The sequence below is a fragment of the Acipenser ruthenus genome, chromosome 33 (assembly GCF_902713425.1).
Source record: "Acipenser ruthenus chromosome 33, fAciRut3.2 maternal haplotype, whole genome shotgun sequence".
NCBI classification, from domain to species: Eukaryota; Metazoa; Chordata; class Actinopteri; order Acipenseriformes; family Acipenseridae; genus Acipenser; species Acipenser ruthenus.
Genome location: NC_081221.1, coordinates 5907329 through 5921993, shown reverse-complemented (window position 1 = coordinate 5921993; position 14665 = coordinate 5907329).

Sequence of the window (14665 nt, the reverse complement as noted above, 5' to 3'; positions counted from 1 at the left end):
TTTGTTACAAGGAGAAGTGGTTGGAGAGCTCTTAGAGATTCAGCGCAGGGGGAGATGGGCAGCTGGTGCAAGATGTAAAGAGTCCTTTGCGTGCACTATATAAGCCATAATCCAGTCCTTGTTGAATGGGATTGGATTAATCCTGCTTTGGGAGCAGGAAGTCAAGTAGATGGTCCAGCTGGTGGAATAAGAGCATCTGGTGGCTCTGAGACCACTGAACATTCTGTTGAATATGTCTAAATCAGGTTGTGCCCAGTCGATGATGTGATTATCTTTTGTCAAAATAGCTGCTGCTTTTGCTGAAAATGATTTGTGGTAATCGAAAAACATTATTATTATTATTATTTATTTCTTAGCAGACACCCTTATCCAGGGCGACTTACAATTGTTACAAGATATCACATTATACATTATTTCACATTATACAGATATCACATTATTTTTACATACAATTACCCATTTATACAGTTGGGTTTTTACTGGAGCAATCTAGGTAAAGTACCTTGCTCAAGGGTACAACAGCAGTGTCCCCCACTGGGGATTGAACCCACAACCCTCCGGTCAAGAGTCCAGAGCCCTAACCACTACTCCACACTGCTGCCCCATGGTCCCTCCATATCTGACAGATAGCTCCACTATGTAGAATTCATAAGAATCCAGTTCTTGTCTGCAGTTTGGGTATCCTGAACATAGCACATCTTTGTATATAGTGAAGGCAAGGATGAGTTAAATTTTTCAGTAATCTGGGGTCTCTGGATTTTAGCGTGACTGATAAATCTCTGCAATCCACAACTCTGTGGTCCAGAAATTCAGATGCAGCCATCAATAGAGAAACCAGATTCACGTCTTTACCTTCAATTATGCTGGGCCAGATTTGCGGGGATATTGAGTGACGGTGGGCAGTGGTTGAGGCAGCAGAACCATATGCTGTTGCAGATGCAAGGTTGTAGACCGGAGGCTCTACTGTAGGGACCGGGGTTGGTATATGACCAGAAGTGACGGTAGCTGTTACAGCAGCTGTGTTTATGATAATACAGAAACTGCGGAACCTTGCTTCTCTTGCTCGATGTTGGACACCTGTTTATCTAAATTGCTGAGTGTTGTATTGACTGAGGATAAGGTATCTGGGAATTATTTAATTGAAAATGTGAGAATATTCCTGTTGAGTTTTCACTGGCTGGAGCGGCTGCCTGCTGGTGTGATGACGTACTGGCAGCTGCTGTAGTTTGCTCTGAGTCTGTCTGCTGTCTGACCTGGGCCCCTGAACAGCCGAGTGTGGCTGGGGAGTTTTCTTGAGTGGAAAAATTGGTTCTGCTCAGATGGAATTACCATAGAAAATGAAGATATTCCTGATTGCTCCCTGCTGGAATCTCGCTGCCGTTCTTGAGGAGGGTCTTTATGAGTTTGTTGAGAGTCCAGTCCTTAAAGTACAGTCACTCTGGAGGTGTATCCTGGGCCCGGAGCCACTTAGATCAAAGAAAGATAGAGGAAAGAGAGGTGGGCTGACCATATCCTGGGTTGAAGCTGTAGGAGAATGTTCCGATACAGACAAGAAGTGATTTTCGAAAACCTCCAAATCCGAGGAAGAGGTGTGCGGTGAGTACTCCATACTTTACATTTTTCTTTAATTCTTTACTCTGAAAGAAATTGCTGGGGGTCTCGCTATCCACTTAGGTTCACAACCAAAACAAAAAAAACGCAAGATGTAAGTATAAGATGTGACTCATGGTTAACTAGGAAGTAGATCTGATTGATGACAGGAGATCAAAGGGTAGGGAGGAGCCTAGCTCCTGCCCGCCGAACCAAAATATTAGGTTAACATTTCTCTGTCCCAAATAGCATCATGAATGAGAACAGGCAATAATTCAACACATTTACAAAGAGATAGTGTGCTGTGCTTTGTCAACGTTATTTGTATTCTTAGAATAAATTCTACAAAATGCATAAAGCAAGTATTTTTAAAGCACAGCAGTGGTTTATAACAAATTCAAGTCTAATTTTATAGTAATAAAGAACAATATGAATGATAATAATGTCTTGTTGACGTCACACATAATAAAAAGCAATTTTGTTGTGCTTATTAGCTCTAATGTTGAGTTTGCTAAATTAGAACAGTCATTAAAAATGTAATTTTTCACCTCCAAAATCCCAGTGGCATCATTACTTTGTAATAGATGTAGCTGAACACATTACATCTTATTTCTGTAAGAAAAATATGTACATGTGAAAAAATATTTATGAAGTGTTTCCTGTGTTCTCAATTGGCATGAAACGGTGTGTTAATGTAATATTTTAGTTATGCAAAAAGTAATCACCCTAAAGTGTAGCAAGTACGTGCTATAAGTACGTGTTGTTTTACTTTTATCGCCTCACATGCCACGGACATGGATCAAGTGAGGGTGCGAGAGTTTGTGCACTTTTGTACATGTGGATACAACGAGAGGTGTCTCTACTGCTCTCATATCCAGCGTGTTGGACTTGCAGGCTCAAAGAAAACCGGAATTAAAAGAAATTACAAGAATCTAAAATCGAAATAAGGTCAAGCTGAAATCTGAAAACGCACAGCACAGCCCTACACAGGAGCCTAGATATCATTTTCAAATCTATGATACCTGTTATTTAGAGCATAGATGTTTACCTCAGCATAAGCAATATTAGTAGTTTCTTCCGCAAGTGAATCTCTCCTTGCTGTCGTGCTGTTTAATTTCTTCCATTTTCCATCTGTTGTGGCAAACATATTCAATATTTTCCTTTGACTCATCATGATATTAATAATATTCTAATATTATGGAAATAATAAATGCAATGTAATCTTGTGAGGTCGATATAATCACTGGACAACGATGAACTAGCAATCAAAAATGAAACGACGACTTGAGACTTTGAGCACGATTGATTACATCACATAGACTTCATTCCGGATCAGATTATCCCTTTGTGAAGAAAACTTTGATCATTTTATATGAGATTATATTATATTCTGTAGTGTCTGTGGGGTAAAAAAAGTGGAAGACATAATGGAGCATATAGACCTATGAAAAGTCTAGGGGGGGACAAACAAAGATCTGGGGGCTCAACTGCCCCATAGCAAATTGTCTTGTTAGAGAAAGATACTAAACAATGATGAACATTATACCTAATTAAATACTTTTTAATTAGGTATCAACAGTAAAAGCTTACTTAAAGTAATACTCTATTTGGACATCTTAATAAATTATACCGGATGCAATGAAATATTGCCATATATTTCTATCAATAGAGCTGATTAATTTCCACCAGTATATAACGCTATGCACCATAGTGATAGAAAATTAATAGGAAAGAAAAAAAGACACATTTGAGTTTGGGCTGATTACACACAGCCTACTAGACAAAGTTTTGGACTCGCAATATCTTTGTTGTTCCAAACCAATTCACTTTAGATCTTGCCCGTCAAAACATTCATCAAGCCCTTTTGAATTACCTAGCCCAACGGTATGGGATGAAAGTACATTAATGCTGATTACAGTTATCCTTAATCTTATATGCATAATATCAAGGGATATCTTTGCCTGCAGGGTCTCATTATGTGGTTCACAATGTATTAAATGCATCAAAGCAATGATCTGTAGACAGCTATTTCCTTAATGGATACAACGCACAGGCCCTTTTAATCCAACGGAAATGGCTAAACGTTATTGAAAAGCTTAATTGTGGAAAATAACAATAAACTCATATTTTGTTTTTCACATGAAACAAAACAAGGTTTCCTTTGAACACAAGTGGCACTTAGAAACTATTCAGGTCACAAAGCTGTACTTCAAAGGATTACCTTGAAGTATTATAAAAAGTAATAAAAAAAAATGGCTGAAAAATATTGTAACACAGTCCAGACTTGCAAAGCTTTTATTTCAATTTGCTCCATTTTCTTTCTACAGCTTATAGACTATGCCAGGTCTAAATACTGGGGTAACAGTGGTATTGTGACAGACCCTCATTGCAGGAATGTGTGTGAACCTGTGGCATTACCTGCCACAACCTGAGCTGAGTGGTGTCACAAGAATATAAGGGTAGCGCTATGCTTTTGGCAGTAAACCGAACTATAGGGAGCGAGCACTGAGGGCGCTCCGGCTTGATTATTACAGTCTCATAAAACTGCTTACCAAGAGGGTGGGGTCTTATAAATCTTTCAATAACTCACACTCAACACCAAAACTGCCATAGGAATAATGTTTATCTAATTGTTTCAAAGAATTGGCAAATTACAGCTTTCTGTTACAGAAACCTCAAAATGGAGCGAGGTAACCAGTGGTGTACCACAGGGATCAGTATTAGGTCCTCTGCTATTCCTAATCTACATTAATCATTTAGATTCTGGTATATTAAGCAAACTTGTTAAATTTGCAGATGACACAAAAATAGGAGGAGTGGCAAACACTGTTGCAGCAGCAAAGGTCATTCAAAATGATCTAGACAGCATTCAGAACTGGGCAGACACATGGCAAATGATATTTAATAGAGAAAAGTGTAAAGTACTGCACACAGGTATAAAAATGTGCATTATAAATATCATATGGGAGATACTGAAATTGAAGAAGGAATCTATGAAAAAGACCTAGGAGTTTATGTCGACTCAGAAATGTCTTCATCTAGACAATGTGGGGAAGCCATAAAAAAGGCCAACAAGATGCTCGGATATATTGTGAGAAGTGTTGAATTTAAATCAAGGGAAGTAATGTTAAAACTCTACAATGCATTAGTAAGACCTCACCTAGAATATTGTGTTCTGTTCTGGTCACCTCGTTACAAAAAGGATACTGCTGCTCTAGAAAGAGTGCAAAGAAGAGCAACCAGAATTATCCCGGGTTTAAAAGGCATGTTGTATGCCCACAGGCTAAAATAACTGAATCTATTCAGTCTTGAACAAAGAAGACTATGCGGTGATCTGATTCAAGCATTTAAAATCCTAAAAGGTATAGATAATGTTGACCCAGGGGACTTTTTTGACCTGAAAAAAGAAACAAGGACCAGGGGTCACAAATGGAGATTAGATAAAGGGGCATTCAGAACAGAAAATAGGAGGCACTTTTTTACACAGACAATTGTGAGGGTCTGGAACCAACTCCCCAGTAATGTTGTTGAAGCTGACACCCTGGGATCCTTCAAGAAGCTGCTTGATGAGATTCTGGGATCAATAAGCTACTAACAACCAAACGAGCAAGATGGGCTGAATGGCCTCCTCTCGTTTGTAAACTTTCTTATGTTCTTATATCACATAAGCCATTGTACATACAATCACAATACACTCTTTTATCATTTGGCTTGAAAAGTACATAAACTATACATAGTTTTCAGTACAACCCTTAAAGGAAATACACATTGCATTTGGTTGCATTGTTTATAGTAATTTACACTCAAAATTGTGCAAGTAAGGCTTGATTAATTATTTGAGAAAGGCTGTGTTTGTTTCAGTAGAGGTGAACCCATTTAAACCTTCCTTTTATTTTTTTTATAATTGTTTGTTTTATTTTTCACAAATTTAGTTTTATTTCGTTTTATTACAGCTACACATTAATTAAAAAAAACTCAAATAGATGTATATCAATAATGGTGTACATCATGCTTTAACTACATACATCCATTTTATTAAATATGTTCTGCTTTTTTATAACATTATAACATAAACAGACCTCACACAGAAAAATTATTTAGTTACCATAATTTCTCATTAGCGGCAGTAATGGTAACACACACTCTTTTTAATTACACAATGCCCTACTATTGTGGGGCTGTCATGATAATTGTGCATAAAGCTATCTATCCATTAAAAATACGATAGAAATTGTACTTCAAGATGGGGAGGTATACAAGTAAATAACAGTGTACAGCAAGCTAGTGGTTTCTCTGTATTTAGGGCCCTATTCATAGAAGTCATTGAACAAAAGTTATTGTATTTCTTGCTCTTATTGTATTACTTGTATTGTAACGCTTGAAATGTTTTTGCTTACGATTGTAAGTCGCCCTGGATAAGGGCGTCTGCTAAGAAATAAATAATAATAATAATAATAAAGTACTTGTCGACTGCCATAATAAAGCAAAATTTGTTTAAAACTAACGAAAGTCGTCCATATTTCTGTTCATAAAATGATCTGAGAATACGAGCGACAGTCGCAAAGCATTTTATGAATTGGTATAGTCGTTCAAGAACAAAAATCTGCCTCTTTTTGATGACACATCGGTATTATTAATGTTCCCTTGGTCTGTGGTGTCTGTAGCTGTTGCAAAAAGAAAAACGGAATCCACCGACAGTACTACCGAAACCCGAGTCTGAAGCTGCCAGTCACGGGCAGTTTGCAAAACCTGATTCAGATGCCCCTATCAAATTTGACAAAAAATCAGGACATGTCATAATTTAGAAAAAAAGTATTTTTAAAATAAATGCTTTGTATTTTTGTTTTGTTTGGCAACACTGGTAAACACACAAGATTTCCATTCTTAACTGCAGGACCAAATAAAAAAAATACTAATCATCATCATTTTGAAAACTTTAAATGTTGTTCTTACAAATGCTCAACTATTAATAATAATAATAATAATAATAATAATAATAATAATAATAATAATAATAATAATAATAAACCCTGTTTATTGATAAATCAATCAGGGGCGAGTTTATGTTTATCAATCAGTGAAAGCTTCACGCCGTATTGCACACTGTACACAAAATGGATTGTTTTGTGGTGCGCAAATTCTGTAAAAAAAGCACTGGTACTGTATATTGTAACGCTGCATGAAAATAAAGAGGTTCACAGGCAGTATTCATCCAAACTGTTTATTGTGAACACAGGTAAAATAAATAAAAAGAAAAGGACCGCTGTCAGCCGCAGATCACGGCAAAGAAATAATAATAATAAAATAACTGCCTGCTTTCATGTAGCGACTCACAAGTTTTTGGCAGGGAAATCTTTGCTAATTTTGAAAAAGTTACGGTAAGAATAACATTTATATTGTTAGTAATATTTCAATATGAATATTTACTGTATTGAAGCAACTTATAATTACTTAACATTTCGTACCTTATTTTATAGTAAACCTGTTGAAAATGTGTGTATCAAATATGATACAGCAGGTATATAAGGTAATAAATCCCTCAATCTTCATTGTATTGCATTTCATGATGCAATCTGCCTTATGCCTACCACAATGCCAAATACACAGTTTTGATTATTTAATTAAACTAATTAAAGATTGGAATGTCATCTTAAGATATATTTAGAGTGGAAATTGAGATATTTATGTGTTTTTTATATATGCAACCTGCTCTCATGATAATCACTTGGATGTTGCAATGGCTCACTTGCTAATAATTGTCTTTTTCTAATCGATTTTCACTAAAAATAATTCCTTGGCTATCATAATCTGTATGTTATATTGACCAATTCAGAGAAGAAATTCAGAGTACACAATCATTAGTTTTTTGTGTGAATTTTTAGATGGCAAAGAAGTACAGTGTTCAAAATGTCATCAGCATGATTATGGATGGTAATTCAAGTGACATGTAGCAGTTAGGGGAAGATGAAGACTGCAACATGATGGATGAAAAATATTTGAAGAAAAAGGGAAGAGGGTCAATGTTTTATAGAGTAAACCAGGACAACAACATCATTGTAAGATGGTTTGACAACAAAGCTGTAAACCTACTTTCTTCTTTCGTTGGCATCGAACCAGTGGGAAATGTGAAACTCTGGGATCGAAAATCCAAAACACACATAATGGTTCCCAGACCAGCCATTGTTGAAACATACAACAAGTTCATGGGAGGTGTTGACCTCCTTGATATTCTGTGTGCACTTTACAAGTTCAGCTTCAAATCCCGAAGATGGTATATGTACATTTGGTGGCACACTGTCACAGTGGCAGTCATCAATGCATGGAACCTCTACAGAAGAGACCAGAAGAAACTGGAGCCCTGGATGAAACCCATGACCTTGCGAAGGTTTCAGGCTTCTGTTGGCACTTCTCTCACAAGCGCAGGAAAGGGCAAAATCAAGTGTGGCAGACCACTATCCTCTCCAGAACCGGATGCAACACCCCCCCCCCCCCCCCCCCCTGTAAAAGGCCTAACTCCAGTGTGCCTCCTGATTGAGAAAGGATGGCATTGATCATTTCCCAACATGGGAAACCCGACAGAGATGCAAGCACTGCACAGGCAATCACTTCTCTCATGTCTACTGTGGGAAATGTAAAGTCCATCTTTGCATGAACAAGGACAGAAACTGTTTTTTTGCCTACCAGAAGGCGAAATAAAAAGGTTGTAAAATTCCTGTTTTTTTTTTTTTTTTTTTTAAAAAGAACCAAACCAACTGAAATGTTCCAAATGCAATGAACAATATCTGTTTGTCTCTAAAATAAACATTGTTGTGATCAATAAACTGCCATAAATGCCTGTTGAATCCAATTTGATACAAAAAAATATCATATATGTAAATGATATATATATATATTTTTTTTGTATTTTGTCAAAGGGTCCAATAAACACTTCAATTTAAAAAAAATGTCTGGCTATTTGTCAGGCTTCACAGGTTAAACATGCTTCATATAAAGATACAGATTGTTTCTTTTTTTTTTTCAAAATAGGCAGTGATAATCAATGGTATGTCAAACTGTATAACAGACCAAGCGTAGTCATAAAGTAGGTCTTTAAAAAAATTGTCTGCCGAGGCTGTCGTTAGTTTAGACTGTAGAAAGCATTCAATAACTTCTAGTTATCGACAGCATTTTGCTGTCGTTCACTTATGAATAGCAGGTTGATGCTCAGGACCGGACAACTTTATGCTAATGATCGTAATCGTTACCTTTCTCTCAATTAGTTAAAAACATGCCTTCATAGACAAATAGTTGGGGCTTAATTATCTCTTCTGAATAGCAACTGCCGTTAAATAGGTGGCTATGGACGAAATCCGATCATGTACTCCTGTTTTTTCATTTCGACAGGCATTAACCCTTTATGGACAGACCCCTACAACACTAAGCAAAGTAGATTCATTAATTTAAATTCATTCAAAAGCAAAACAGCATTTGCTCCAGTGCAAAGTTTGTACCACTTGAAACAAAACAAACAATTAGCATACTAATCCAAAATATAAACAAACAGCCATATTTTCCCCAAAAGAAATAAACCACTAATGCTTAACGACGGTATCTTTCAACTTGCATTCCAGCCGACAGTTGCAAAATCTGCACGTCATTATTTTGTCACCGTTGTTATGCGCTGTTTAGGCATTTTAGAAACAAACGTCTCTTCTCTTCCATCACAATTTTAATTCCTAAACGACTCGCTCCAAATTATATATCTGCGCACGTGCTAGTCAGAGCTTCCGTTTCCTTTCAGACCGAGTCTATGATTGCAAGTATTTAGTTAAAGTATTTTTTGTATAAACCTCCCAATTTAAAAATGTCATTCTATTGTAGCGATCTGTGCAGTTGTGTTTGTGTACTGTAATTTCCGTTGTAATTGTGTTACCTCACTGCTCTGTATTTCTTGCCGCTGGTTTGTTTACCTCTGTCTGTGTCTGTGTAAAGCCCGAGACAGACAGGCGCAGCACCGCAACCCTATATGAACATAATTTCAATATTTTATTTAACATCATGCAATCTAAGAAACTACAAAATAGTATCTCAAACATCTACTGGAAACTACAATAGTAGTACAGTACTTCATGTTAGATGTCACATTTTTCAATTTTTGGAAAACTACAAAGCGATATGTAATTTCAATATGTCAACGTAACATTTTTAATTCTATAGGGCATGATGCAAAACTTTTGGCCATAGCTGTAATGCTCCCCCATATGATCTACTAAATAAAAACACTGGTTTGTTTTTCAGCTTTGTTTTTCTGTCATCTATATGCAGGTGTATGAAATAAGCGATCTGAGCTTTGCAAAGAAACATACAATATGTTAATGACTGCAAGTAGCCTACTACTAAACTGTTAGAAAATATATCCTTTTACAGACAGTTACTTAGTAAAAATAGTAGTTAACTATAGAAATAATAAAAAAGGCAGGAAGGATGCTTATCAGGGGCGAAGTATAAAATACTGACTTGTCTGTCCTTTTATGAAATATGGGAGAGATCAAACACTTCAGGGTGCTTGGACATCTCCATAGACAACAGTTTCATTCATGATTTTTCCTGGCAAGCATGTGTTGTCAGCACTTGGCTGTGATTGGTTAATCCACCGACAGTACCACGCGGCAGCCAGAAAAAATCACTCTGGATTTGATTTGAGCGTCACCAGTCAGCGTCACCGTGGGACTAGTGGTATCGTCCCGTGCTGATCTGTCCAACACCACATGAAAGCAATGGCAGCAATACAGGCAGCAAAATGCCTTGCGTGCCACGCTGCACCTGTCTGTCCCAGGCATTATCCTAGCCTGCGTGTGCACATGTTTTGTCTCTCTTTGGCTGTTTTGGTTTGTCTGTGCCCATTGGTCTTCATGTGCGGCTGAAGGCCAATGGGATGTGCGGCCAATAAGGGGGCAGGGCTATAGTTAAAAGAAGGTGCTGTGATGCCATTTTGTGTTCTTGGTCTTGTAACCTGAGTAGCTGACAGAGCTGTGGTCTCTGTGTGTGACAGAAAGGCGTGCTGAATAAAAACCCTTTGGAAAGAAACAAGCATCTCTCTCGTTTTCTGCCTCCTGAAACTCTACACTGTTTGTTTTATAATGATTTTTCATTTTATTTTGTTTTATTTTTGCATTTCGATTTAGAGGTTGCATTTCATTTTATTTAATGCTATTTTGTATTTGCAAAAAACACGGGGCTCTACTTATTAAGCTGCAACTTAAGCTGATGGAACATAAAGACACTTTTTCAGGAACATTGGCTTGAAACCTAGTTCCAGACTGGGGAGACTAGTTTGAAGCCACTTTGCCATATCAAACTACTTTTGATTTTTTAATGACATCACCAGGAGACTTGCCAAGTTTAGCCAATAAAAGAGCTGGAATGAATCACATGACTATCGTTCTGCCCCTTGACTGAGAAAAAAAAATGTAATGGCGTCTGGATAATGTCAGAGAAAATATACTTATTGATTGGTTTCAGTGTAATTTTCTGTACCGGTACATCCATGGACAACAGTAAATGGTTTTTAAACTGGACTTTTGAAATTAATCATTTGTTTTGACTACAAAGTCCGCTACCTGACTATTTTAGGGAATCCTTCTGTATCATATTATACGTTAATTAAAATCATGTGATAAATACTATCCTTATATGGACTGTATCAGGGGTTTAACCCAAATATAAACCAATCACAAGTATTGGTAGTTTTTTTTTTTTTTTTTTACGTGCGACTGCCAAAAGTGCGCTGATTGGCCTGACAATCCCACAAGCAAATCCTTATAAAATGCGTCTTCTTGGGCAAACATACTCATTTAAAATAAATTACTCAGGAAACATCACCCCACTGCAATTGGTAAATGAAAGAACTGTCAGTATTATTTTTTATGTTTTCAGATGTACGCAATAACAAACTGAGAAATAATGTCAGAATGTGTTAACATTTGTATTCTTTATTCAGTGATTATGGAGGTTAAAAGATAAAGATCATATTTTGATCTTAAGCAGCCGTCATCAGCACACAGCTGGTTTTCTTAAGGGTATTTTATTTCCTTAAGTTTCTCCCCTGCTGTTCTATATTGGTGTAAATATTGAGAAAAAAGTTAGGGTTTGTGTTGATACATTAAAGATTAGTTTGGGGATGGTAGATCCCTTTAAAGTATAGCGAGGTGAGCAAGCGGGACCTCCATGCATTAGGGAGTAGCGCACGCCGTTTTTACGGCACCTTTTATTTTATAGTTTTTTGTATTGTGTTTATTTTGTTTTTTTGTACGCTGGTCGTATGTCCTCAGTGAGCTGCCATGGTTGGTAGTGTCACGTGAGCTGTTCTCATTGTGTGTGTCTGTAAATAAACCTGCGCGCCTGTGGGGCGTGTCAACTTCAACATCTGTCTTGATCTTCTGCCTGTCACTCAGCAGCGAATGCACGCACCCACAAGCAAGTACCCTGTTACATATGGTGTCAGGAAGTGGGATTCGATGCGTTTCGCAGAGGCAAGGCGGGACATCAGGAGGAGATCGTGATTCCGGGGGGGGGGGGGGGGACCCCTGAGGAAAGAGCTGATGCCCCAAAACCCTGAAATTTTTTTAGGGTGGACAAGGGCAAGCCCACAGGGGATGCTCAGCAGCCACTGGAGGCGCTGCTGAGGGAGCCAGAGAGGGGAGCCAACTGAGACGTGGGTGAAAAGCCACAGAGGGAGGAGCTGGAGCCCCGAAAGCCAGAGGGGGAGGAGCTACCGTCCTCCAAGGCTAAAGTAGGAGGAGCTACAAAACCGCCAACGACCGGAATCGGGGTTTGTGTTGATACATTAAAGATTAGTTCGGGGATGGTAGATCCTCATAAAGTATAGCGAGGTGAGCAAGCGCCATTTTTACGGCACCTTTTATTTTATAGTTTTTTTGTATTGTGTTTATTTTTTATGTATGCTGGCCGTATGTCCTCAGTGAGCTACCATGGTTGGTAGTGTCATGTGAGCTGTTCTCACTGTGTGTGTGGAGTAGTGGTTAGGGCTCTGGACTCTTGACTGGAGGGTCATGGGTTCAATCCCAGGTGGGGGACACTGCTGCTGTACCCTTGAGCAAGGTACTTTACCTAGATTGCTCCAGTAAAAACCCAGCTGTATAAATGGGTAATTGTATGTAAAAATAATGTGATATCTTGTAACAATTGTAAGTCACCCTGGATAAGGGCGTCTGCTAAGAAATAAATAATGATAATAATAATAAATAAACCTGCGCGCCTGTGGGGCATGTCAACTTCAACCTCTGTCTCGATCTCCTGCCTGTCACTCAGCAGCAAATGCACACACCCACAAGCAAGAACCTTATTACAGTCCCTACATCCGCATCAACAACAGCCATTAAAACCACAGAATGGCTGCCCTTGTAAATATAAATAAAATAAGCCAATATAAATAAAATAAGAGTTTGGTGGTGGTTCAATAATGATGTGCTTTCCATCCACAGCACCGATGCATTGTAAAAACTGCCACAATTCAGCACATTTTATGCTAATGGCCTTCCAGTCTTTGTTATTAGGCACACTCAGGTACTGACACGAAAATAATTATATAGTGCCTGGCATGTTTCTACAACAATTTGTGAAATTGTTTTGCGGCTGACCCGAAATGTAAATTCCAGAGACTGGAAAGTCTCCCCAGTTACCAGAAACCTCAATGTAATGGCAAGTCGTTCACCAGGTGAGATGGCTTCATGCATTACAGTATTTTTATAAGGCTTCCCACCATCTTTAACAAAGCTCCAAAAGTACTTTGAAGACAGTTTTTATATCCACTATCGTCTGCATTTGAAAGCTTCCTTAACAAATTCAAGTAAAAGCCCTTTTGTTTTCTACACAGCAGCCGCCCTCTTGCCCATTTTTTCTGTTTATTTTTTTAATTAAATAATTTGGATTATTTTCTCTCTTTAAAAGTGGGCTTTGGATTGGCTGGTTTGGCGCCACTAGTCTCCTCAAGTCTCCCCTGGTGTGCCATGCAGTGGCATGAAACCTAGCCTCCTGAAACCAAGGGTAGGGTATGCTGCCTCCTAGATCCACCACCTCGGTGGTAGGTGGAAACCGGAAGGTGACCATATTAGGAGGGGCACGTAGCTGCAAGTACTCAGGACGATTCCATTGCAGTCAGCTGCTGGGCAGCCCTCTATTGGAGAAACCATGGCGATGCGTTGACTGCAGAGAGGAGTTTGCTGGGTACAAAGGGGAAGCAGCTACATCAGTTCCTCCCCTTGCGCTGAGAAAGTGAGAATGACCGGCCGGAGCTAGTGTTTTGTTTACCTTTTGTGTTGCGTGTCTGTTTGTGTTTTACTAGAGGAGCAGGAGGACGGGAGGCTGTAGCCGGAGAGCCAGCATTAACCTCAGAGCACGCCCCTCACCACACAGCACAACACCGCACAGCGCACGCACCATGATCCCTGGAGGAAAAGAGCACAGTTTGTGGCTAACAATCATTATTGTGTAAGGATTGTCTTTTTGTTTACTTTTTGGACTTTGAACGTTTTTGTTATTTGGCCCCAATACCATCGATTGGTAGCAGGGCTTATTATTGTTTCATTTTTGGATTACTTTTTGAACTTTGTTGGATTGTAATAAATATTATTATTATTATTGGGAAACGGCAGCCTGGACATTATACTCTTTTTTTGCACCGCATCAGTCATCCTTACCACAGCCTCTAATTCACCATGCGGCCCCGATTTTTAATACCTAAAATCTAACCCGCTGCCGATATTTAGCAGTAAACCCTAATTTTAGCCCTTTCCTAGTTAAACCCTAATCTCACCAAGATTCTGCTGGCTTCCCTGACTTCACGGTCTCCCTGACCTGTCCGTCAGTTTGCTAGTTTAGTCCCCCTTCTCCTTCCCCGATCTGCTCTAATCATCCTCTCTCTCTTCCTAGTTTTAATTGAAACTAAATGATTTTAGGGTTTTTTTTATTTTATTTTTATTATTTTTAACTTGGTTCCTGCTTCAAGTAATTTTTAATTAACTACATTTGGTAACTTTGTAAGGTGGTGTTTGAATTAGCTGAGTTGGTGTGTGAT